Genomic DNA, 26,368 nt, shown 5'->3' with positions numbered 1-26,368 from the left:
GTAGAGACTGATGTGTTCCTTATTTACACAGCATGGTCCAAACCTGAACTAAGTCTACTTTAGTAAATATGTATGAGTCCCATTCTCTAGCCCAGAGAGCAACACAGTCTGCCCAAATAGATAAAAATATTTCTCCTTCCAGTGGCCTCCAAACTTTCAACAGGAGACCACCCTGGCCTGTTTTATCCCTCATATCAAAGTATTATTTGAAATTGTTATGGGCTGACACTCTGCCCAGCAGTACCACAATATGGAAAACATCAAGCCAACAACTAAGCCTAGTCAGCCTGACACTACAGACACAGTCAATACACAGGCTGGCAATAGTGTGAACTTCTTATATATTTGGTAGATAAAAATTCCATTTAGGCTACAATTGGGAAATTTTTCCATTTTTGAGAAAAATTACAATACTCAGGAAATAATATTCCCTGCACTCTTAAATCTGCAACAGTTTTCATTCTTCTATAGTGCAGTTGACAAGTAATTTTTTATCATTCTGGATATTATTTTTAGCCATAGTTGTAGACAGGAGGGATGCTGTCTTCTCCAGTATCTTTTTGGGTTTTTTTCAAATGGGAACCACCCTTTGAAACATCTTTCTTTTTAGTTATGGTCATGCTCGGCTTAGTCTGGTCCAACAGGCAAACAAATGCTGCTTTCTTTTGAAGAGATGATGGAATTGGTAGCTACCCAACAACAGGGTGTGCCTGCACTGAATATATTCAGGAAAGGCACAGAAATAGTCTGCAATTAAAAAGTACACTTAGAAATAAAACACTCTGACCATAATTCCCTTTGGATGTCTCTCATGACTGCATGAAAATTGAAAAAAAATTATTGCAGAAGAGCTACTACATCAAAACAACATCATGAACAGAGTTGAAAGCTATAAACAGCCAGTAAATGAAAAGGGAAACATCAGCAGTTTGGAACATGTAACATTCCTCACAGGGTTTGTAATGTGGGAAGAAAGAAAGCATTATAGAACATAAAAATATCCCCAGTTAGTGTGGAAGTGTCTGGGTTTTACATTCAGTAAAACAGTAGGTTTGCATTCAGCGATTTAACAGTAGGTGTAATGTTCCATGTTGGTGTTAATATTTGTCAAACTGTTGATCTTGCAAGTTTAAGAAAGAATCAAGTTTGGAAATCCATCCCAAAAATATTATACATTACAATGATGAAGAGAGAGAGACTTTTATATAAATCAGAAGGACAAATATTGCTCCCTTTGTGCGAGCTGTTGCATTCAGTATGATTATTTTTCTGTGAAATTCTGAGATGAAAGCTTCCTGTATGTCTATCATATTTACTCTATGTGCATCGAGTGCTCTCATGTCATTGTGTTTAAATCTTGCATATGTCAAACCACAATTTATCTATACAGACATGGTTTGCTAATTGCTCAAATTGGTTTACTTTTGCTCTTTTCATTGCTAAAACTGCTGCAGCTTAATTTAGGATATTTTCAGCTTTTCCTTGGCCATCTTAAAATGAAACCATAGGGTTATAAATGCTGATTGTCTCACCAGTTGAGGGAGCAGCCCATGGTGGGGGTTTTGTGGGGGTCCCCATAAAAGCATTCACCTCCTGAGGGACAGAGATGTGCTGGAAGCTCGTGGCACTGGCAGCCCACATTGCATTACTGCCATGGCAGTTCCATTCACATGGCACTGAGCATGAGGACATCACCTACCTAAAATCAGCAGGGAGAACTCATACATTGTAAGAATCAAAATGTGCTAATAATACCAACTCAGCTTTGTAAAAGAGCTCTCTCAGGCCTCATGCAGCATAAATTGAATTGATCTTTCTCCTTCAGTGGCAAGATCTAAACCTCTTCTGAAGCAGTGTACTTTTTACATTGTTAACTGTTCCTGTCAAGGAAAGTCCATTTCACCAATGGGAAATATGCAAAGGATAAATATTTTAATAATGTTTTGCTGCTCACAGTGCTTACATGTTCCACTTTTAAAGGTCCAGAATCACTGGTGCTACTGAGCAGATTTGAGAAGGTAGTGCTAACCACATGTGCATGAACAGTAAGATTTGAGGATAAATAATGAGAAATTGTCAGGCATTGACTCCATCCTAGTCAGTCTCAAATGGAATTAAATCTTTCAAGAGATCCTTTTTCCACAGTGGGCTTCTTATTAGACTGGTGAAATTAAAAACTAATTAGAAGCAGCAAGTTAGATTCTACCCAAATTCAATGTGTATTTGCAAGGTGAATGAACTGTCAATTTAGAAAACAAAATGCTACAGGATGAGGAGAATAGAGTATTGAAAAAGTCAGACAACTGAGTGATGTGAAATAACAGGCACTGTGCTTACGTGAATTCTGCTGAATCCTTATTCATTAAATAAAATTAGAATGCCATCGTCATCTTTAGCCAAGTTGTTACACCTGTCACAGATGTGTAAAAATCAATTCCAAACTAATTGACACTCCGGGGAGAAGAGGCTGGCAGCCAGTTTCCAATATGAGGCAGCAGAAGGGCAGAAGAACAACTGCAGTTCAGAGATTACAAAACTATTTCTTGTGCAGTGGCTGAGCAGGACAAAAAGTTTTAAATTGCAGTGACAAAGTCTACTGTTTAAGATGAATCTTGTCTTCATGGCCATAAAATATTTCTCCACTGTGAGCAGCGAATGTGGTTTTGCTCAGTTTAAATGTCAGCAATCACACCCTTTGCTATTCTTTTTCCTGGCTGCCTTTACACATTAAGTTGTTTTAAGAAGAGTTGTACTAAATGCACATCTAAAAGGCCTTGCCATAAGCAAATCTGCAGTCTGTACATTTGAATAGCTTCCTCTGTGGCAAGAAACACTGAATCAAGGAATCTGGCTGCAGTGACATGAAAGAAAAAGAATATTATGTCTTCAGCAGTATTCTCTTAGTGATTGTCTTACTGGCCTTTGTGTTGCATCCAAATTATTTCATCAAATAACTGCACACACAATAAAATACTGAAGAAGTTTAATGAGAAAAGAAATCATCAAAGAATGAAAATTTTATAGGAAGAAAACCTGAAAACAGTAAACATTTAGGTAAGAACCTTCAGGATGGAATTGTAAAGTAATGTAGTTCTGTGCTGGTATTAAAGCAGGTTCATCTCAATCTAATCCAATTACATAGATGCTAAAGTTAAATCTAAACTCCTGGAAAAAAAATCTATGAAGATGGCAAGTAAGGAAGGTGTTTTTCATGGTTCCTGGGTAGGAATATTTACTATTTTTTTTCTCTTTTCAAAAGAACTCTGTAGAAAAGCTGATAAAAAAAAAACTGAAGCCAGTGGAAAAACCACTCAGTGTTAACCTGTCTGCTCTCTGCAGTGTTTACCTTCCATTTCAATGGGGGTAGAGGTGCACAGGTATTAAATGCTATGGATAAATCCAATCCTGAAGCTTTAGATTGTCAATTCCACATTTTGAATTAAAGAAACAGAATCTTAATGTGCATCTCTATTTTTCTTACAAGCTTCAGCTAGTTTTTAATTTCAGGCTAATTTACCTTTCTTTTCTTAAACCTCTGACAAGGTTTCAATTATACACTCAATTATGCTGGATTTCTTTTGTGAAGAGTTGAGTTACTCAGAAGTTTATCTGCATAATAAAAATCATAGTTGACTTTATTTCACAGCCTTACCCAGCACAACTTTAAATATTGCTGATTCAAAATAATTCAGTTCCATTAGGTGTGCCACATGACTGTGAGAGGACAGTTCAGATGAATTCATCTCCCTGACCTAGATGACAGCTACCAGGAAATAGTGGTGAGAAACCAAAGCCTGAGGGACACCTAGACTAGTTAAGGAGGTCTCCAGAAGAGAAACTCATGATCCTAAACTTCATTTTTATCTCCTCCTAAACTTACTGTTGTGTATTCCTTTTTATTTGGGAAAAAAAAAAAAAAATAGATAACCTTTTGTACTTTTGTGGATATTTAAGTGGATTTTCCCTTCTGTAATTCGTTATCAGCTTTTTTGTAAATCTGAGTGGAAAATTAAAAGCAAGATGACAGTATAGGATTTCCTCTTTTTATCTTCTACTATAATCCACTAAACATTAACAACTGAATATTTCTTTGACCTATATCATATAAAATATATTTTTTCATCAGAGCAATGAAGCAACATGGCACACAGATACTGAATTGCATAGTGTTTACTGAAAGTGGACTATTACTTAGACACTGGCAATAAAGTAAAGCAATAAGGAACATTTATGCAGTCTATGAAATGGTTTTATAATGACATTAAGGGAGAATAAATTTTTTAAAAAGCACTACCAGATCTCCATTTGTGTCTTACTGAAAATCCTGACCAGTTTGTCTCTCTGCCAGGAATTTAGGACCTTTATTGAATGCACTTGGCTTCATTACAGTGCACCGAGGTTTTTCAACTGTCAGCTGAAACAACATGTGTGTTTATCTGATAAAACAGGTATGAGAGATAGATTTCTCTATTAAAGGTGCCTTTTCAGTGAAACAAACTATCCCTTACTTCTAGAACTGAAGATAATATAAAAGACACTAGCACATCTCCATAAAAAGTACCTATCCCTTACTTCTAGAACTGAAGATAATATAAAAGACACTAGCACATCTCCATAAAAAGTACTGCTGTTCCACATGAGGATTATCTAATAGCATAATTATAGACAGTGCTATTTACAACAGTGGTAATTTCAATTGTCCAACACTTTCCATTTTATACTATTTATACTACTTATAAATAATAAAATAAGACTAATTTTTTTTTCTTTTTTTCCTCTAATTATAACCGCTTTTATTCTCATGTTTCAAAGTTTCCCGAGAAACAGAAAACACTGCTAGCAATTTTGGAATGTTACCCAAATGTACATCAACTTATTCAATTTGATTTTGTTCTGATATTGCTGCAGTATGCAGCAGCCTGAAAGTCCAAATATGTTTTAAGTTTTGAAACCTCCAATATGACACCTATCTGAGTAACCAGGGAAGTCCTAGCTTCAATTCCATTGCCTGTATATGAGCCCAAATATTCCAGGCTGCAGAGAAAACCAAGATCTTCCAAAAGAATCACGTCGTCCATGGATATAGCACCACAATAATGCTGACAATTATGACATTTTGCATTGTGGTTCTGGGCTGGAGTCTTCAGGTCATGTTTACTGGAAGCACAGCAGAGGTGGAAGGATGTTATTTAATTTCTCATGCAGGAGGCAAATGAACTTTGAATTGAGATGTCTCGTTTCCTTTTCTGGAATCACTAGTATTGCTTCTTCTCATATGCAAAATTAGTTCCAATATAAGGAATGGAAGACAGCTGCCAAAATACCAAGAGAATGATGTTATAAGTTTTCTCAGGGACTCTGCTCATGCTTTGAAGCTTGCATTTGGAGAAACAAATTATATTATTATCTGAAGCATAGACTTTACATACAGAAGGGTCAAACACCGTCACTCAACCGAAGGCTTTGTGCTTTTGTAACTTGAAAATTTGCTTCTAAGCTACCAGCCCAGTTTTTCAAGGACTCCTTTGACTTGAAGAACGTTTTCAGCAGAGGTACAAAAGTGCATAGATTCTTTGCAAAGGTCTACTGGATAAATTTCCATGCAAAAAGACACCTTTCTCCACAATTGCTATTATAATTGGAGACAATGAATTTAAAAGGCCTTTTCATGTGTGACCAATTGCATTGATCTTTCCCAACATGAAAAACATGCCATTTGCAAAAAGCAATTTCTAAAACTCACAGAAATAGTACCCAAGTGAGCAGTGACACACACATTTGCAAGGTTTTGTTGTGGAGGTAGCTACTTTTAACAAATCTTAATTATTTGATTCTAAAGATTTAATAAAACATTGAAATAAATGGAGCCAACAGTATGAAGAAAAGAAATAAATTAAAGAGCATGCCATTCATATCTGGAAAATGTTGGAGAGCTTCTAAGGGAGAAAAGTAAAGAAAAATCAGCTCACAGATCACTGCAGACTTAGATGATCTAGGCTTAGTAATCCAATATCCACTGCGCTCATTACTATCCTTATTTCAATTCTATGATGGTTTGGAGGAGGTTTATAAACAATTCCAAGTTAATTTAATTTAAAAAAAATAACTCTAGCACTCTGTTTACAGTTCTTTAAAAAAAAACATTTTATCTTTGAAAACAAACCAAAAGGTAACTTCAAAATATTGGCAAATGCATTTCATCTAACCAACAGGAATCAAAAGACTGTTTTCAAGAAAAAATAGATTACTTTTCATAGGCCTCATGGCAAGTTGATGTGTTTTTTAAGCTCACAAATATCAACTGTCCTCTACAAAACTTGGAAGAAACATCTCCTTTCAAACACAGGGTTTGGTTACTGTTATTGAAATAGCACACTTTGGCTGAGCCATAGCCTGGGTCTGCCCTCTGAGCAGCACAGATACGGCCTGCGGGTTCCCAGGCCAGGTGTCACCACTGCACTAAGATCAGTGAGAGAAGTAACTCTTTGAGAAAAGGTAGAGAGGCAAAAATATATTTGTTTTCTCTGTACAGCCAGGCTCAGCATACTTTTTGAGAGTTGGTGATAGTATGTCATGGTTAGTAATTTTCTTTTTCCTCCATGTCTTTTCACATTGTGAGGTGTGAAGAGCTGACCACATCTTTATGCCTGCCCATGCAAGCCTTCAGGAGCTTGTGTGCTGGCTGCTGTTTGGTTTAGAGATTCTACACAATGTACAGGAGTACCTGATCTAGGAGTAGCTCCATCTGGACAGGGGTTTAGTGAAACATCTCCTCTGAGGCTGACCTGCAGAGTCAAATTCTGACATGTAAGGTCACCATGACTGACCTTTCTCTTTCAGCCTGTATCTTTACTAGGAAACCAAGCAGAACCAAGTTATTCTCTGCTCCTGCTGCCAGCTAGCACAGTCCAGCAGTATACTCATTAAGCCATGTGAACCACATAAGTCTTCTTATCAACATCCAAACTGCAATTTGGGAACAGTCTTGGAAAGCCAGAAATCATGAGAATGTTACCCAGAGTAAAGCTATGCTGAAGATAATGCAAAAAGGAGATTTAAAGACATTTGCATTGCCATACAGAGGCAAGAACCCTGGTGCTGTTAAACTCACTAGAAGAGATCTAGTCTCTCTGTCCACAGAGGAACTTATGCTTGAGTTAATATTTTTGTGCCTACTCTCCATACTAGATATGACTGTGAACTTGAGAACAAGATCACACCTGTTCATGGCTGACACTGTGGACATGCCATATTAACCCAAAACATACTGTGGACAAGATCTGTCTATTCATTTTAGTAAGTTTTGGATCAGCACCTCAGAGTGAAATCTGCATGGAATATTACAGTTTTGGGTAAGTGGCTTAAAAAAAAAAAATCCTTTTGTGCATTGAGAGGTTTGGGTAAAAAAAGCAGATCTTCCCTTCTTTGTTGCTCCAGGAAAGGGAAGTTTTGGGAAGTTTTGGGAAGTTTCGGGAAATTTTGGGAAGTTTTGGGAAGGCAAGGCAAGGCAAGGCAAGGCAAGGCAAGGCAAGGCAAGGCAAGGCAGGAAGAAAGAAGGAAAGAAGGAAAGAAGGAAAGAAGGAAAGAAAGAAGGAAAGAAAGAAAGAAAGAAAGAAAGAAAGAAAGAAAGAAAGAAAGAAAGAAAGAAAGAAAGAAAGAAAGAAAGAAAGAAAGAAAGAAAGAAAGAAAGAAAGAAAGAAAGAAAGAAAGAAAGAAAGAAAGAAAGAAAGAAAGAAAGAAAGAAAGAAAGAAAGAAAGAAAGAAAGAAAGAAAGAAAGAAAACAAAATGTACACCTGACAGCTTCTAACCTGACAGAAAATCACCTGCTCCAGTGGAGGCACGAAGAGTGTCTCCAGTCATACTGCATGTGCCCTCCTGCAGTATATTTCTACATCTTGTTTGTATTTTTTTCCTTTTTACTCTTTTACTTCTTATCAGAAGAAAGTGCATATGATGCCGTTCACTTCCTGCCTTCTTGTACCCGGAGTGTATCCTTTTTTGCTCTGAGCAACAGAAGAGTAAGACTCCCTCTGGCCCCATTCCTAGATTTCTTGTAGTGCTTGTTGCCTTCTCTGCTCAGTGCCTGCCATGAATTTAATACTTTCCCCAGATTTTGTCCCCACTTTTCAAAAGCATTTCTGGAGAGTGTATCTGTTTTTCTCAAGAATAATTCCTGCATGCTGAAGTCACAAGTACAACAAATGATCCTGTCTTTCAGCTAAGGAATTTAAAAATCCTTCCAAAGTTACATGAAAATATCAGATATCCCTGCTCAAATGTGCTTTGGTTGCCCCTCTAGTTCTTGGCCACAGGTAAAGTAAACCAGTCTCATTTTAAGGCTTAGTTTGTCTTGGGTCACAGTTTACATGAAATTACCTTATCATTTGTTCAATGACTTTGTTATTACTGGCAATCATGCTTTATTCACTTCTCACCTCTCATCTACCTCATGAAATAATGAAAGCAATATTTGTCTGCTTTTTCTTCTTTAATCTCCAGCTATGCTAAAGCCTGTAAGATCTGAATACAGATACAGCTCTGGCTCCCATTGTTTTCCTGATTTTACAAGGTCTAGAAATTCATTATTCCCACTGGCTGTTCTCTATGTGTTGTCTTTTCCCTTCTCTTTCACTTCTTCATGCTCCCTTCCTTGCTGTGGATCTTGATCATCCAATCACTATTTCAGCTTGGAATGTGAGAGGCAAGTTCAAAGGGTGAACAGCCATTTCCATGCACTTTTTTTATGGATTGAGATTCATTGATTGGATTATCTCCTTCTGGTTGTCCATGACTCTCCGTAGAACAGCTGTTACTGAAGGCATTAATGGTGCTCCTCACTCTGCCCAGAGAACCTTCTTCATAAAACACAGTTACTGTCAAGGCTGCTCTATTTTGCTAGATTTGGCTGAACTCAAACCAGAACGCTAAAATTCAGAGGGAGGAAAAACACACATGCACAATTAAGTCAAGCTAGAACCTGAAATCCCTGGCAGAGGGGCTTCACTTGCAGCCAGCATGCAATCCAAAATCTTCCTTTCTGCAGCCTCCAATCCTCCTTTCTGGCTGAAAGCAGAAGTGGGGTGTGACTGAGGGATGGGCCCTACTGACCAGAGGCAGCATCAGGGTTATGCTTCAGACTGCCCCTCACTCCGTGAAGCTACATTGCATTGTTTAGCACTGTCCACTGGAAATTATGCACTCTCAGCTCCACAGAAAACAAAGGCCTGTGGGAGCTCATGGAAAGCCTCATGGATTTTTCTGTTCCACTAATCTGGTCAGTGAATCACTCTGACTGCTTGCTTAATCTTACCTTCATTGTGTTATTTATCCTCAGCTTCAGGCAGCGGATGGGTGTCATTCTTTGTGTGCCAGGCTGCCATGCTAACACTGGGCATGTTGATTTACCCTCTAAACAATATGGTTTTAAGGACTAATGCCCTACTCTGCACCAAAATGTGTACGTGTCTTGATAAGAGGGTTTGGCCATCTTTTTTTCACTGGTGGGTAATACAACACAGTTCACACCAAGTACTGTACTTATCACAAACAGGGAAACTTCAGGGCAATCAAAACATGACTAGCAATTAAAATATGCCCAGCCTCATCCTGTATTTTCTCCTTTCTCAGACAAATAGCTGTCATTTAAGGTAGGGTCCTACAATGGCTTTATCAACCACAAAAGCAGTCCCATAACCTGTTCTCTCTAGCATGCTGATGACAGATCTGATAATTGGGCAGGACTAAAGAACTGGAGTGCAGCTGTTTTTTGCTTATTAAATGTCTCAGGGGAAAAGATACAAACACACAGACACACAGACACACACAGACACACATACACAATTTAAGTGGCTCATTAATCTGAGGAGATGTTCTTTCTTTGACGGGCTGCACTGCAGTCTGATCCAGGCAATGCAAAAAATCTTTTCTTGCCTGAGTAATTTGAGAGAAGAAATTTCAAGTACTCACTTAAAAATTACTGCATCTCCACATCGGGCATAAGTAATGTGGATTTTGATGCAAAAAACATTGAGAACCCTTTCCTTTTTCCATCAACTAGTAGGGTGTTTCAAATTACAGTACTGTGCCAGGTCTATGCTTTTCCCTTTATTAGAGGCAGTCGTTGGTGTTGAGACATCTCCCAGATAGATTTCAAAAGTCTTTGGCAAATATCTATATTTTCTGGGCCCACGAACTACAAAACTCATTTCCATGATGGACAACTGACTTTAAAACCCATTTTCTTCATTACTCCCCACTGCGTAAGCTACTGAAAGTCTTACAGTCAAGATAAGTTCATGAAACCAAACAATACTCAGGAGAATACTTTGTTGTATCTATTCCCCTTGAAACTAAAAACCAGGCAAGCGAAAACTCTCCAGATGCCCTAGCAGTAAACAGTTTGATTAAAATCTGCTTTTCCCATTAGATATCCACTATTCTTTATTATGCCCGTTCTGTTTGCAGAGCATGGTGACACAGTAAAATATCTACAGGCCAATTACTTGACTATTTTGATATACTGAATGACATATCAAACTGATAACTCCAGCCTTTCTCACCTTCAAATGTCATCAAGAAAATTGCAATACCCTAAGGTTTGTCAAAGATATTGACAAGGATTACAGAGCTGTCAACCAACACTGAAATTTGCAGCTTTCATATAAGTCTTGCTCTTTTACTCCTGTTATTTCTGTGCCACCAGAGAGATGCAAGAAATGCAAGTTATTACTTTCTCCTGGGCATTTCTCACACAAACAAAAAATGCAACATATAAACTCACAAGTTTCTAGATGCAACCTACGAAGAGTTTTCCAAATCAGAGTGTTGCTACAGTTTGCACTCCACAGTCAGCAACGAGGAGTTTTCTGACACCATCTGTTCTAGCCATGTGCAGGACAAATCACGTAAGGTCTTTTTCTTCATGGATGTCATTCTGCCTTTTTCAGAGATTTCTAAGTCCTGAATAAACCTAGTCTAGGTATGATAAATCCTATAAGCAGCTGGGAGAAGTCTAACTAACCACTAACTCTTGTTTTTTTGGGAGATTTCAACTTAGCAGATGTCTGTTCAAATCACTACACAGCAGAGATGAAACAGTCCAGAAGGTTCCTGGATTGTGTGACAGGTAACTTCCTGAAATAGCTGGTGAGGGAGACAACTAGGGAAGGTGCCCGCTGGGCCTCCTACCTGTGCACTGGTGGGTAAAGTCATCACTTTACCACTCTGGAGGCCACCTTGGGCACAGCAATCATAAAATTCTCAGAGAAGTAATGAGGAGTGCCAGCAGAATGGCTACCTTGGCCTTCCAGAGGGCCGACTTTGGCCTGGTTGACAAAGTCCCTTGGTAGACATCCTGAAGGGCAAAAGAGTCCAAGAATACTAGATGTTCTCCAAATAGAAAATCTTAAAGGCATAGGAGCAGGCAGTCCCCATGAGCTGAAAGGTGAACCAGTGAGGAAGACTGGCCTGGATAGATAGAGAGCTTTTTCTGGAACTCCGGAAAAAAGGAAAGAGTCTTTTGAATCTTTTGAAGAAGGGATGAGAAAATCAGGAGGACTACAAAGATGTAGTGAGGTTATGCAGGAAGAAATTAGAAGAACCAAACCCCAGCAAGTACTTAATCTGGCTACTGCCATAAAAGACAATAAAAAATGTTTCTATAGTTACATCAACAACACAAGGAGAGCTAAGGAGAGTTGTATGAAATTAAACAAGGCAAAGTGCTGGGTCCTACACCTGGGTCACAGCAACCCCATGCAGAATTACAGGCTTAGGGAAGGGTGGTTGGAAGAAAAGGACCTGGGAGTTTGGTCACTGCCAGCTGAACATGAACTGTGTGTGCCCAGGTGGCCAAGAAGGCCAATGGCATCCTGGCTTGTATCAGAAATAGTGTGGCCAGCAGGAGCAGGGCAGTGATTGTGCTCCTGTACTCAGAATGGCTGAGGACACACCTCAAGTGCTGTGTCCAGTTCTGGGCCTCTCTCTACGAGAAAGACATTGAGGTGCTGGAGTGAGTCCAGAGAAGGGCAACAGAGCTGGAGAAGGGTCTGGAGCACAAGTCTATGAGGAAAAGCTCAGGGAGCTGAGGAGGCTCAGGAGATCCTTATCACTCTCTACAACTAGCTGAAAAGAGGGTGGATCAAGGTGAGGGTCGGTTGTCTCTTCTCCTATGTAAGAGACAGGATAAGAGGAGGTGGCATCCAGTTGTACTTGGGGAAGTTTAGATTGAATATTAGAAAAAAAAGAAATCTTCACTGCAAGGATTGTCAAGCATTGAAACCCAGGGAAGTGGTGTTGCCACCATCCCTGGAGGAATTTAAAAGATGTGTAGATGTGGCACTTAGGGGCATGGTTTACTGGTGGACTTGACAGTTGGACTCAATGAGCTTAAGAGTCTTTTTCAACCCAACTGACTGCATGGTTCTACGATTCTAAGAAATTAAGAAGATACATAAGTAGGAAAGCATACCAAACAAGTGAAGTCACAGTAACTCTTGTTTCCCCCCCAGATTCAAATGTGTTAGGGAAGGGCAGAAATGACAAGGAAGCTGTTAAAATAGTCACAACACCCAGATGAACACCATCCTGAAGCTTGCTCTTTCCTCTGTTTTTGTCTAAAAGCTTTGCTCTTTCCTTTGATCAGTACAGCAATGTGGTACTTGAATAGGAAAACGCACACCTCAAACAATGGACTGTGTCAGTTCAAAGTTATACTGCTTTTCATAGGCATTTTCATTGGCATTTTAGGTCTGATCTCCTCTTTTTCTAGCAGTGATTTCTGCATTCAGTCGTTGCCAAAAGAAGGTTGTGACCAAACAGATAATTTGGAATAATGTGCTCCGTTTCAGTGATGATAATGTAACATTTAGGGGTGTAGTTAACATTTTTAACATTTATTAAAGCTGCTCTTTCCAGGATGGTGAGCACACTAATACTTCCCAAATAGCTCAGTAAATCTCAGCTATGTTTTGTTTTTTTTTTTAATGTTGTGCATTAGTCAATAAGTAATTGCTCTATACTGTCTCTCTGTGTATATTTTCCTGTCAAAGTCTTTTTCCCAGGACAACTTAAAGATGACTCTGCTAGCCAGTGCAAAAAGAGGGGTTGTAAAAGGGCCTCCATGAGTTTAAAATGAGAAGATAAAGTATGTAGTCAAATCCAAGGCCATGAAGGAAGTCCCTTTTCCATGAAACCTCAGTAAAATTACTCCAGACTCCAGCCATTGACCTGAAATCATTAATTAACCTTCCTTACTAACACAGGTGGACTGCCTCACTATTGCTAAACTTAGATAATATTTTCTTTGCCTTACCTTTATGTTATTAGGTAGATAATCCAGACAGGCTTGTCACTGACTTCACTGAAAATTGTGATTGCCCCCAGATAAGCATTTTATAAATTATTTTCAAGCCTTTGTGGGAGGCAGAACTTTTTATTCTCACACCTCCATGAAACATGGGGGTTGCTTCCCTTTTAGAGACAAGATGCATTTCCGTACCTATGTATTCTACTGTTTTTCTCTTCCTCTTACCTTGATAAGTGTATTCTCAGTATTTGTACTTTCTGTGAACCCCGTGACTCTTGGCAGCAGCAGTAAATTTCCACATATTGCGTCAACAGCTATGTGAGATGCAGGTAGAGTTTAAGTAATTGTTTTGCTAGCTGAAAGGCTTTAGATGGCAAACAGAAATAATTGTCTTTTATCCGTTGGTAAAAGAAGTGTAGAAAACCAGATAAAGTGTAAGTTTACAAGAAAAATCAGATTGAATAACTCAGCAAATAAGGAAGAAGAGATTTGCACATTATTTGCAGTATGCTTATATCTGAATTAATTTGACAAGACATGCATTTTAACCATATAGAACCCAAAAATATATCTAAGTCTTTTCCCTATGCAAATGTAATGAATTGCTGGCTTTTAGTTACATTTTAAGTTAAAGAAAAAATCCCTATCTGGCTGAAAACTCTAATTGATGGTTCTGACACACAATCTGACAAAAATATAACTTTATGGGCTTCATAGATTTCCATAAGTGATGTATTCTGGCACTGTACTACCATTGTTGCTGAATGCATATAACACTTCTGAGGGGCTGGAGGCAATTCTTATTCATCCTTCAATAAATGTGATCATGACCTGATGCTGCATTGATAGTCCTCCTCAATCTGCTTATAGCTATTGTTCATTTACAAGAACAATGAACAATTAATAGATGGAAGAAAGGCTTTGTTTGCCTTATGTTGTCAGCTGGACAAAGGAAGATGTTAATGCTGTTTTACAGTCAGCATGATATATTATCTAAGCTGCATTTGGTTTCTTTCTTTAATTTGCTAAGTGCTTCATAATTTTCCTCCTTCTGTTCCCACTATTGGGTTTACAGCTGACTACTGTTTACCATTTTCTCTGATGATTTTTTATTTCTTTTTCCGTAATTTGAAGCAACAAGTAATTTTTTTTTCTCTGAACATATGCAAAACAAGTTTCTCTGCTTCTGTGTCTGTGAAAATTGGACTGATGTGGTGCAACAAGCTGAAAACTTTCTGTTTAGTGTCATTAATGTTTCTCCAGAATCTTAATATGCAGGGGCATTATGACTATTAAGATCTTTAACCTTTCCTTTGAAAGCAAAGTACATTCCAGCAACTGGATCACTCACTAAATTTTACATTTGCATTATGAGTTATTCTGGCTCTAGCCAATATGACTCAAATATGACCCAAAAGACTGACATTTTTGCACAATAGTGCATCTTTCCCCATATTTTCCCTGCCTGTTGCAAGCTTATTAGAAGTAAGCTTTTCCAGCACTAACTGGAAAAGTTATTTCTGTTCCTGAAAAAAAAAAAAAAAAAAAAGTAAAATCAGGAAATCTAACAATGTAGAGAAATTGAATCTCCTACCAGGAAAATAGCTAAGATCTTTTATTTTGGTCCAGATGAACACACATATGGGGTACCCCAAAATATTTGGTTATGTATCCATTCTGGAGGAGACTTATACTCTGCTTTCCTTAAGTTCTTCTTCACAGCAGTTGTGGTTCACTGTCTCCAAAGGGCTGAGAGCAGTGGACCAAATCTGCCATCTTGCAATGTGGACTTGGCTAATCAATCTGAATTACACACCCATGTACCTAAAACAGGAACCTGAACAGGATGATACACAAAAGGTATATCCCACTGGGCCTTTGCATGTTTTTTTAATATATCAAGATTTACACTCCTGCACTTGCCTTTGAAGACAAGACCCTAATGCCTGCATGACTGTGGATGTTTTGAGATGGCAGATAATCAACTGGGAACAAAATAATATCATGTAGCCTACTGAGCAGTCATTTGATAGCATCTATTTTTATCTATATGAAAACCAGATGTCCCAACAACACATCTTAAATGATGCACACTTTCCTCTCTAGTTTACCACCTTGGAAAATGTGGTAGGGCAGTCACGTCATTGCTTAAGTCATTCAGCAGCCTTGTCACATAATGTTTGCAACACAGCAGCAGCAGCAGCACAGGCTTTTCACAGGTGTTAAATACATCTGACAATGCAATAGACCTCTTGGGTATACTTACTTCCCAGCTAAAGAGCCTGCTCAGTTTCAGGATGAGGGAGTTGACAACACTCACAACCCTGTGAGTCTCATGCTTTTGGGTGGTGCCCACAAGAAAGCCCAGTTGACTCCAGGAGCTTGCCAGAAAGCCCTGCTATTTCTACTTTTTGGCCACGAAGGACAACCACACTGTTTCTGTTGGAAACAGCTGTAGTGGCTGCCAGAGAAACTGCAGTTTTTGCAGTCTGTGATCAGAGGATTCCTTAGGCAGAGTGAAGCTGCTACCCCATTTCAGCGGTGTATTCAATGCATTTCTGTTCTGCCTAGAAAACTGCTGCCATATGTCCAGACCTCTGTGTTTTCTGCTTTGCAGGAACTCTTCCATGCAGTGAAAAGCCACAGGGGATAGACAACCATATAAACCAAGATTTACACCCCTGTCAACAGACCCCCTCCACTGGGTACACAGGATTTCAGGGCAATCAAACAATAACTCCATGTTTACATAGTAATATCCTGGCAGTACACTGGCCTTTTCTCAATGCTTCTTATAAAGAAAGTTCAGAGAGAAAACCTGTTCAAAGATTCGTTGCCAAAGTTCTGTAATTCCAGGTAAATCCCTTTGTGGAAGTCGACTTCACTTCTAGTTCAGATCTCCCATCTAACATGTGAATGTCAACCCCTGGTTGAACCCCATATGTGCAGAACACACAGTCCCTGCCTATAAGGCTTCTGATGCAGTATCAGTACTGATTTAGCAGAATTCCCCCCAAATGACTGTCTTACCTTTTCAACACAAAGAGCTGCTGGCATGCATGCTCTGAGGAGCGTCTGTTTACCAGCTGTGTTCAAAGGGTTTGATAACATGTTATAAAACTCCAGCAGACTGAACAGCAGCTGTTCTCTATCAGTTTCATATATTTGATCCAGAGAAGGGAGAGGATTTTACTAAGAAGAAAAATAGAGTAGACAATAATACCACCCAAAAAAAAAAATTATATATTTTAAAATAATTTAAAAAAAAACCCCATAGCATCCCTTAGGGACCCAAGGGGGGCATTGTTTTCTATGGATTTATCAATTATAATTTCTGCAAAGAGCAAAATTAAAGGAAGTGTCTTTTTTGAAGATGGGTATAACAGAGAAATTCAAATCCAAGGGCCAGATAACTGAGCACTATGCATTCCATGTTGGTGCCCCACAAAATCCCCTCTATCGGCGTAATTAATTGGAATTTTGTTTCATAAATTTTAATGTGAGAAACATGGAGTTCTAGACAAACAAGAATGCAGGCGTATCCTCTGCATAACATTGGCATTTTAAACAGCCTTGGCCTCTCTATTCTGAAAAAAAAAAAAAAAAAAACAAGGAAGGAAGTGATTACTGCAGGATTTGTACAACTGTGGAGCCCAGCTGATAATGCTGATAATAATAAAAGTCCCTCTGTATAGCTGTGTTCTCACCGGGAGAATTCAAAGAGGTTCTTTGTTTGCTTGTTTATTTTACAATAGAGGTTTGTACCATTAGTCCCTTTTTCCAGATGGTGAAGTTGAGGCATGAAAGAGTGAAATCTTGCAGAAATGGCTAGGAAAACAATCCAAGTGTTCCAGCCCTTAAGGTCTTATCTCTCTTCAGTACACCATCTTGTTCTTTCATACAGTAAAAGGGGATGTCCCAATGGAAAATATACAGCCTTGCATTTCCTCCTTGTATGGATTAAATACAGCTAAAGAAAAGGTCCTTTTTTAGTATAAACCATGTGGCAGTTTGGATGCCCAGGGACATGTCAGGAAAATAACAGCTTAATCTTATACAAAGTAGTCAAAGAGTTTAGCCAGGTAGAATATTTTTGCTTCAGAGATTTTGGCTGGTAACAAGTGTTTTGATTCAACCTGTTAATAAAAAAAGAAAAACCCAAACCCAAAATGCAAACCAAAGAAACAAAACCCAAAAATCCCTGGGAGCATTATACCTTAATGTAGTGTTTTGTTATACATTGTTCCTGATGATGAAAATTACATACTCCTGTCTGAGGCTACATCCTGCCATTAATGACAGATATGGAAAAATATTAAATAGGAAAATTCTAGTAAAAGAATCTTCTAAATTCACATCTGAAATGAAATATAAACTTTCCTTGCATGCCTGTTCAATTTTTATAAAAATGTTATATTTTATGGAAATACCACGGAAAACCAAAAGTTTTGCTGTATCACGAATTGTCTTACAAAGATTTGTGAAAGCATACATAGCTGAAATAAGTTTATTATGATACAGTGACTTGAATCTTTTTAGAAAGATTTTGCACAATCAAGGAAAAAAATATACCATTGAAAAATACTTTCCCTTTAGATCTCATTGTGAGGATATCAACAGAAGTAATTAAAGAAGCACTCTGTTGTTTTTTGAGACAAAGCAATATGTTTCTTAGAATGCTGCCAGGTTGTCATGAGGAAAGGGAAAATATTAAAAACCTGTGGGATCACTTGCATAAATTAATCTACAACACACATATTCTTTGTCCTAGGGACAAAAATACAGAGATGAGGTAATCAGTGTGCTTTAATGCTAAGCAATACATGAAAGCAACTGCCCTGACTTGTGCTTATCCTGTTATATTTGAGATCACTATACTTGTGTAGGTTATGGATATGGGAAGAGAATATTTCTAACATTAAATATTAATGACCACAGAAAGCAGCCATATTTTCTGATAAAGCAATCTGGTCCAGAATGAATCAGCTGAATGGGTCTGACTTGTCACTGCATGACTCACGACCAACAAAAGACTTAAGACATCCGTCAAATGTAAAATGCTGGGGAAAATGATGTGTCACTGAAAGCTGTCATTCTTGGTCAAATTTTCACTTGACCAATAGTGATCACTTTTTCAAACAGTCAGGAGCTCCAGTTTTATCAGTACTCACACTGATGGCGCAGGTATAAATAAGCACTCCTCCATCTCAAAAGTGGTTGGACCTGAATGAGATCTGAAAGAAGTGCAGGCTGACCTTCCCCTCCTCTTTTCATGTCAAAGAACATAAAGAAGAGATTATGGAATGACTGGAATCATTGTGATCTTTGAACAAAACAAAATGCAACTAAAATGTCATTGATACTTGAGAGAATATTTTTGCCCTCATTGTTTACTTCTGAAAAGAATTTGTGTCTAGACTGCTCAATGGATAAGGCATCAAGTTCCATTCATATCTTTCACCATGTTCCAAGGCAGATCATAACATAGCTTATTAATGAGCTATTAATGTTTATTTATTAGCAAGTGTTAGCTTGTTCATTCCATTACTTTAACTACTCTTATACCTTTGCTGCTCAAGACAAGACACAATCAGGCTTAAAACATACTATAAACAAACTAGGTCTTGTATAACTTCAAGAAAATATTTTTTCTATTTCTAGAATTTGTTTTTAAGTGACAAGAATGTGGTTGTCATCAGCCTGCATGAACTGGGTTCTTCAAACCCATGATCTTTGCTAAACAACTCATACCATGCTAGGTTTCAAAGTGGGCAGAGAGCTGCAATTACATCCACAAAGTTTCTTGTTTCTTTGTTTCTAACAGATCTACAATTGCCATTGGCCCAGCAATGCTTACAACTGGATTTTGTGCTTTTATTTTGTTGGAAATAAGAACTAGCCATTGCCTTCTAGTCCTCAACATTTTTGTTAGAAAACATCCTAAAGTTTCTTTTTTAACCCAAAAAATTCCAGGCACACAAAAGCAATCAAAAGTTTTCCATTGAGTTCCTCAAAACTGAAATACATAACTGCACATTTCTGTGAATGGAGGCTAGGGGCTTACAGAAGACCCTTTCTTGTATTGTGTTAATTTGAAGGTTTGAATCAGCCTTGTACCCAGTCTGTGTTTCCTTGTGATGCAATCTATATGCTCCTTGTAAAACTTGAATGCCAAAGGCACTCCTTTTTAAACAGAGCAAAATAGTGAAAAAAACCCAGAGAAAAGATACGTAGGAATTAGGAAAAAAAATCTCAGAACTTGTTTCATTGGATGTCTTGCTATTGCTTGAAAAAGTAGGAAAAAGCTGCATAGATCCCTAGTATCTCTTTTATCTTGAACAGATTTTACTCCTCAAAGTTCACAGCACACCTATCATGAGCAATAGGTGGATTGGTGCCACCTGTAAGATGGATATGAAGAAGACCATTGATTCAGGCAGGGTCTTACCTCCCCATGTGCTAAAACTGGTGAGAGTACTGGTTCTGTGAGAAACATTAGATGTTAGAGCAGTCAGGCTTATGCTGCTCCTGTTGAGTCACAATTATTCTGATTCATTTATATGATGCTGAAAAAGCAATTGCAAATGAATGAAATGCAAAGCCTATTTAAAAGTAAAAACAACACGCTGTTCCCTGCACATGGACATCTGCCTATCACTCAGACACACCATTTCGACCTGTACTAGTTTGTGAAGCCAGGGAGACCAAAACACCATGTGATGAAATCCAATACTGTCTTCTAGCCTGGGTGTTCAATGCTGGTTAAGCTGTTATGCAACCCTGACATTTCTAAACAGAAAGTGCTGGATCCGCTTCCTTGTTTGCAGGGCGTATGGCCCTGCCCAGGGCACAGGGAGCAGAGAGGAAGCAGTACTCAGTCCAGCAGGATTAGGATCTGTTCAGTCCCTCTGGTGGGTTTTGTTTATAGCTGCTACTCCAGACTTCCTCATCCCACCTCCCTCCATCGGTGGGTGTGGGCCAGTGCTGCTACAGTTCTTTCAATGCACAGAAGTGGCCTCTGCCTCCCTCTGCCCCATCATTGTCCCTTTTCCTCCCTTCTCACCCTCTTAGCTTGTGCACTACCAAGAAAGCCCTCAGATAAGGTGCTGACTGCTCATCTGCTGTGCCCTTTTCTTTGCTCTTTATTTTCATCTTTGGTTTGGTTTGGCTTGGCTTGTAAGACTTAAGAAACAAGAAGCTTCTGGATATCATCTTGCGCAGTCTACCATAACTTGGGATTACTTTTAATTACTCCTTAAATGCAAGTAGCATTCTTTATTTTTTTTGTCCTATCCCAGTCATCACCAACATCTCAACATATGGATGTAGATAATATATGAAGATTGTAAGAGATTCTATTTCTGCTTTTTTTTTTAATTCTTCTGCTAAGATACATTACTGCAGATACTGAGGCAACTGGAGCATTAAAGATGCAGAGATAAGGCTTAAGGCAAAAGTTTTTTCCCAAGGAAATCTGGAATACAAACATTTAAATATTTGTTCCTAAATTTATTGAGACTTACCCAATTAAAATCATTGAGAAATTTGAAGAAAATAGCAGAGAAAGGAATGATGTAGCCAGAGTTGTAAACAATTGGAATGAGCAAGGATAAACAGCTGCTAATTTCATCAGATACTCTATGGCCATATAAATTATGCTCTGACCAGACTTTAAAAGCCAGCTGATCAATTTAATTATCAAGGAAAAGACTCAACAGGCCAGCTAAATAGGACAAAAGTTACTGTCAGCTTTTGTTACGCAGCAAAGGCAGAGCGCTGGAAATTGATACTGTTATACAAAAGGAGAAGAAGCTGCTAGAGCCTTCCACAGCAATGATTCTGAAAACATAAAAAACAAATAAAGTCTGCCATTTATACCTGAATTCATGGTGAACAATCAGGTGTAACTAAACCAGATGATATATTAGCAAAGGCAAGATTTATGCCTTGTTGAAGGAAGTTATCATTAACAGACTCATGTTTGAAAATTATTCTGGTCTTGGTGACAGCTGAGAGCAGAGCACAAGAGAAGTTTTCTAATCTATTAGGTTTAATGTGACTCAAGTCATTAAAAAAAAAAAAAAGGTTAGTGTGGGACATAATTTTTAAGCACTTTCAGGACACCATGCTTTCATCTTAGTACCTGAGAGTTATGAGTCAGATGCTGATTTTTGCCCTAGGTCCTCATGGTTGGAGGATTCCAATTTTGGTGCAGCACTTGATGCATGTAATTAAATGAGTCTGCTATTTATAGGTAATATTAAGACAAGTATGCTGCATTTTTCTTTGTGGAACTTGGAGGCTATGGTGTATCCCACCTGTTGTGGGATAGAGCAAAATACCCTAAGTAATTAATGCACTAGGGTTTGAGATAGCAGAACATCCTGTGCATGGTAACTCTTTGTATCACTTACCACCCTTTTTAATATTGTATTAGGGGAATAGCCCAAAGAGTGGTATCTACCCATTGCTACAGAAAAAATGGTAGAAGCCTTCACACCATAGTAAAGGAGGGGATGGGGAAAAAGTGAGAAAGGTTAAAGACAAGTTTCTAAATCCATGCTTTTAAGTTAGTAGGTGTTGGACCTTTGCATTCTAAATTTCTAAAAGAAATACCTGCTGATCAAGTACCAGGAATGCTGATTTTAATAACCTAGCTGGGTAAATTCCAGAACAGTTGGGAGCTTATATACTCAGTCATCAGTCAAATAAAAACCTGCAAGAGGAAGGTGTTATTTATAAAAAAAATTAAATTAGGGGAAAAGAGCTTGTGTAAATTAATATAAGACTATAGGGAGAATGATAGTTAAAGTTGTTATTCCTTTAATTTACTCGTATGGTTAGCTTAGAGTAGTTATGTCATTAGATTGTTATGTATTTTCTAATCACAATACTTATGTATTGAAGACATAAAATAAAATAGTGATTAGCTTTTTGAACCATATCAAAATGTGTTCAAGTGCAGCAATGATAATTGAGTGTTTGTTTCTAGTGAGAACCCCCAGAAGAGAGATTTTGAAATGATGAGGACTTTTCTTATGATTCTTGTAAGGATATAACAATTAGCAGAATGGTAATCAATTAAAAGATGAAGTCTTCAGTACAGAACAAGGAGGATTGCTTGCTAAACAGAAAATATAAATTCTGCAGGACAGAGGTATCTTCCCTGCACTGGGCATGCAGAAGCTGCCTGATTGCTGGCAAATTTTCACTGACATGTGGTGATGAGTGAGAGAGGACTCAATCTAGTTTGTTTAGGCCAGACTTTGATATACCTATAAACAGGATACAATAAAAGCTAAATTTGATAATTGTGAGGTCTCCAGTACATCAATAAGGATGTGTAATAGGGTTCAATGAGTGGAAATAGGAGCTGCATTAACACAGAAAAGAATAAGAATATTATCTAAAACTAGAATTTAATTTTAAATCCATATAAAAGCTGATGTTTTGCTGGTTTAATTCATCAGCTTCATTTCCTTTACTGAAAATATATTTTCTTGGCACCATTTTGTCTGATAAATGTGTCCTCCATGCATTTTGCTAACATAGTCATATTTGTTATAAATCAAATCTTTTAATAATTCTAATCAGCTTAAAAATTTCAGTAAAATGTAAGTGTAGACAAGGGTCATATTAGCCTTATCAGTCATCAGTTTCTTTTGATAATTTGGGCTCTATAAAATAGAGGCCTATAAAATGTTGGCCTACAAAATGTTATAATTGATAAAGCCCATGCTTGTGACATCCAGAAGTTTCTCAAGATTATTTTCTTTAGGCTCCCACTTAAACCATGCTAAAGACACCAAGATATTTGTTATGATTTCAAGTCTGGTATAGTTCTGTATCATTCTTTGAAGGCCCTCCTGGTCTGCAAAACTCCAAGTGAAACATGCAGACCTGAAGACTTCAAACACAGAGGCAGTATTACCTGTTCAGAATGTGCCAAAATAGAAATTCTACTGGTAGAGTGGAGTAATGTCAGAGTCAAGTCTAGGTCTGCCAGCAATAAAAACTACAGAGGAAAGCATACTAGTTAAAAGATCACTTTGTCAAACTAAAAGTGTCTTAATTCTCCTAATATAAACAGCTATCTAAGTCTAACTTTCCAGTCATATCAAAACAATAAGTATTTTATTAAAGACCAGATTTGACAAACTTTCAGATTCCAGGTTTCATCCAATCTATAACTATGACTATATAATCCTATTTTTGTCATGCACATAAATAAATGTACTCTAACAGATTCTTTGCCCATCCACATTACACTAAAAGAAGTTGGAGATTATACTCTGAAGATATCGTGGCAGATTGTAGTGCACGCTGCAAAAACCAAAAACTGGATGTGGATCATTTGGTGTGCTCTGCAGTCTATAAGTAGTATTGATGCACTAAATAAATGTTCTGGTGAGCACACCATAGGATGTTAGTTACAGACAATGGATATGCTCCTAAAATATAAATTTAGCTATCAAACTGCAAAACAAATTTGATGAAGCTCACAGGTCTAGTGAGAGCTGAATGTGCTTTATTGTGAAGACTTTAAAACAGCCCAGAGGCTGAGACAGCTCAAGCTTGCTGTCAGTGAAAAAACAATCACTAAAAAGCTTAACACCCTATAACCTCTTTTTTTATTCTTGAGATATAAAACATTGATTTAATTTTTTTCTCTTTACTGCCTTCAGATTTTGAATCTAAAAAGATTTTTTCAAACCACATGATTAAAATCAATGCCTTTTCTGGAAACTTTTTTAAATTTGACTACAAATCTAGAAGATCTCTGGAACGGGCTGGTATTGCTGAATTCAAGAACTGCAGGAAATGCAGTTAAGTATGATTTTAGACTGCAAAATGTCATGCATTGTTCTGTAAGTTCACTTGACAGGTTTGAAAAAGCAATTAACAGGCAAGAAAATTCTTTGGATATACATATGGATTGGAATAGAGAGGGAGGAAACAAATAAGGGTAAAAGGGTATTATTTATTTTTCAAGAACATGAAAAAGAGCAGAATTCCTAAAAAAAAAAAAGTTTTAAAAAAGGAGCATAAGGAGTATATAACAATCTAGAAAAATAAATACATTTGTGTATGATATGTAAAAGGCAGTATGAAATAAAACAAGAAAGAAAAAAAATAAGAATCACAGAATTGTAGAATCACAAATGACACTAAAAAGAACATTTAGTCCAGTTCCTCTTCATGCAGGCCAGAGCTAATTGCTCATGATCATGGCCAGTCAGGTTTTGATTATTCTTGTGATTGGAGACTCTACAACCTCTCTGTGCAATGTCTGGGCACTGTTTCTCTCCTCAACCACCTTCACTGTAAAAACATATTTTTCTGTATTTGAATACAATTTCTTGGGTTTCCATTTGTGATGATTGCCTCTTGTCCTGCCACTGGACACCAAGAGTCTGGGTCTCTCTTCTTTCTCCATCAGGTATTTAGACATCTCCTCTTCCCTGGTTTGAACATTTCCAGCTCTCTCAGTGTCCCCCTCTCATTGTCCCTGTCTCATCCTTCATCATCTTCACAGTGCTTTACTGGGCTTGCTCCAATAGCTCCAGATCTCACTTGCATTGGGAAGCCCAGAATTGCTGCTCCCATCTGTTTTTTATTTTATTTTTCTGATGGTTGAGATGAGAGTCCTGAGCAGGAGGAAAGGGGATGATCTTTAAAAATAAACAAGTTCTCTTGGACTATTTTCCTTTACAGGACCATATCCCATGAGATTCCTCCCAGCAGATCCTTGAACATGCCAAAGACTTCTACCCTGATGTCCAGAATAATGATCCTGGTTTTTGTCCTGCTTCCCCCTAGCCAAAGGTTAAAAAGTGAAGGAGGAAAGAGTAAAGAAGCAGTGGGAAGAAGACATTAAAATTTCTATCCTTCTCCTTTTCTTCTTTTTATACTTCTCCCTTCTTGCTTTTCCTTGCTTCTAATTGTGTCAAACACTTTAGAATCTTTTAGTTTGGAAAAGACCTTAAAGATCACCAAGTCCAACCATTAACCCAATACTGACCTTTCCAACTCCAAACCAGGTTTGTAAGTGCCACATCCAGGGATGGTGACTCCACCACTTCCCTGGGCAGCCTTTTGCAGTGCCTGGCAAGCCTTTTCATGAATAACTTTTTCCTAATATCCAATCTAAACCTCCACTGGCACAATTGGAGTCAATTTCCTCTTTTCCTATCGCTTGTTACTTGGGAGAAAAAATATGAGCCTCGCTTTGTTACAGCTTCCTTTCAGGTAGTTGTAGAGAGAGATAAGCCTCCTTTTCTCCAGGCTAAACCCCCTCCACTTCCCTCAGCTTCTCCTCATGAGACTCCAACCCCTTCCCCAGTTCTGCTGCCCTTCTTTGGACATGCATGCTCCATCACTTCAATGTCCTTGTTGTAGTGAGTGGCCCAGCATTAAACACAGGATTCAAGATGTGGCCTCACCATTGCTGAAAACAGGGGTGATCACTGCTCTAGTCCTGCTGGATACACCATTTCTTATAAAAGCAATGGATGCTTTTAATATTTACATTACTTTTAATGAAGTGAACCAAATACTTATAATGTATGACGCAATTATGCAATTTTAATGAAGTGAAAATACATGAGAGAAACAACCTGCCAGATACCTAAATCTGTTATAAAAAATGAAATTCTATCTATATAATTTACAGTTTCAGAGAAGATCTGAAGACCAATTCATCCGGGTACAGAAGTTTTATTTGCTTGATGACAAGTGAAACATTTTCAGATTAGTTTCCAACAGATACATTGTAATAAAAATGTGAACAGCATTGTCAGCTACACCCCTCTTAATCCATGGCTCAAATAAAATGCGTTCCACATGAATGCTAGCAAGGCACTGGGAAACTTGCCAAACCAAAACCATAAGGTATTGTACATTTAATTCCTTATAGTGGAAAGTCGGGGAAAACTCTTATGTTATTTGAACTGTATTATTTGAAAATTATGCTAATCTTTTGAAAGGTGGGATTGAAATATGGCTTCCATTCACAGGACATCATGAAAAGCAGATGAACAATTTTCCTAGTGTTTAAGGCA

This window comes from Vidua macroura, chromosome 3, assembly GCF_024509145.1.
Source record: "Vidua macroura isolate BioBank_ID:100142 chromosome 3, ASM2450914v1, whole genome shotgun sequence".
NCBI classification, from domain to species: Eukaryota; Metazoa; Chordata; class Aves; order Passeriformes; family Viduidae; genus Vidua; species Vidua macroura.
The sequence above is the reverse complement of the archived record's forward strand: the minus strand, read 5'-3'. Positions refer to the sequence as shown.